Genomic DNA, 1,723 nt, shown 5'->3' with positions numbered 1-1,723 from the left:
TTACAGCTTAAGCCCAGAATACAGACAACAGGGCGTGTCAGCTTTACATTTATAGCCCGCAGGAAGAACAGAAACTCCTTGCCAACCTGTTTGTATATTTCCTCCTACAGCATGACTTCAGATTGATAACTACCATTTACTGAGATCTCACATTTACCAGGCAAAGAGCGAAGCACTTGACAAACTCTACATTATTTCCTTTATTCCTCACAAGAGCCCTATGAAATAGGTACCATTTGACAGATGAGGTATATGGTCCTAAAGAGGTTAATTGTCTTCCCCAGGGTCACATGGAAGTGATTGGAAATGCTGATATTTGAATGGGGGCATCTGACTTCAGAGCTGCCACGTGAACTGCCAACCTGAGACAAAAATGTCTGCAACTGCCCTCCCAGCCCAGCACTATGAATTTCAGTCAAGAGGCAGTAGCCTTTCTCTTCTATAAAATCGTCCTCAGTCTTCTCCATCCAAACTGTTATATGATCAAACAGAATTTATTTTATTCATGGATATGTTTACATTGCCTAGCTCCAAGTACATTATTTTTGAAACACTTTCCCCTTATTCTTGCATTTCTGCCAATTAAGTCAGGAGAAAATCAATATTTCATGGAGGAGAGAAGGGATCATAAAGTACATTGGTGGGGACCTAGAAACAGGTCTACCGATTCCATGTACCTTCCCCCTGAGTCTTGTGACCTTCAGGAAACACATCATTTACATTAATTTCATTAGTTTTCAAGTGTAACATTTTAAAGAAGCCTGGCATGATTTATTGATGTCTGTCCCCCAGCAGGAGTATTTTTCTCTTTCTCCTCTTAGCAGAGTGATTTGCACTAATCCTTTAGAGGGGCGGTGGGTAAGTCTTTTGTTCTATTGAGGTAATGTGCAACTGTCCAGACCCTGTGTTCAATGACTACTTTGCCAGCCCTCTCAAGTAGTTTACCATGAAAGTTCAGGGTCAGACAGCCTTTGGATGCACGTATACTGCACCCCTCAGCAAACTCACCCAGAATGGCCTGCCTGCCTGAACACAGAACTTGGCATCCTTGGCCTAAAAGGGATCACCATCACTGGTCCACCTTGTGGGAAAAATGTCTCTGAGCCAAACCATACAAAGCCAAAGTGGTGGGGGATAGGGGAGGAAGACCAAGCCAGCCAAAAGAAAAAAAATTTTCCCCTGTCAAGGAAATCAGCCAGGTGAGGCCAAAGCGGGACAACGGGGCTGGGGCTAGACGCTCCAGTGACACCCATGGCAGATAACAGCCTCACAGAGCCCCTCATCTTGATGAATGTGTCTGGGCTTCGCCGGCTTCTTGGTGCCCTGGTTCATCCCTAAAGAGTGATCATCACCACGGTAGTGACCTGTTCAGTTTGCTGCTATCTCTTTTGGCTGATTGCAGTTCTGGCCCAAGTCAACCCTCTCTTTGGACCAGAGTTGAAAAATGAAACCATTTGGTATCTCAAGCATCTTTGGCCTTGAGGGACAAGACTCCCTCTCCAGTGCTCAGTCACTGAAGTCATGAAGAGAATTCCTCTAGATGCAAAAGCACCTCCAAACCCAGACCACCTTCCTGGACTCACCTATTTTGGGCATCAGTTGCCTTAAACATTCACACCATATTGGAATATCTTATTCTACGATGAAGTATTTTTTCCTACCGTCTTTTTTACACTTTGAAAAATTATGTACCTACTTAACCTAAACTGTGCCGACTCCAGAA

General features: G+C 44.3%; 1 pseudogene; it reads left to right on the top strand.

The window, feature by feature from the left end:
• Positions 1 to 1,251: 1,251 nt before the first annotated feature.
• Positions 1,252 to 1,482, top strand: LOC137752438 (V-type proton ATPase subunit e 1 pseudogene; annotated as a pseudogene).
• The last annotated feature ends 241 nt before the right edge of the window (positions 1,483 to 1,723 follow it).

Source organism: Eschrichtius robustus, chromosome 1 (assembly GCF_028021215.1).
Source record: "Eschrichtius robustus isolate mEscRob2 chromosome 1, mEscRob2.pri, whole genome shotgun sequence".
In the NCBI taxonomy this organism is placed as follows: Eukaryota; Metazoa; Chordata; class Mammalia; order Artiodactyla; family Eschrichtiidae; genus Eschrichtius; species Eschrichtius robustus.
The sequence above is the reverse complement of the archived record's forward strand: the minus strand, read 5'-3'. Positions and strand labels throughout refer to the sequence as shown.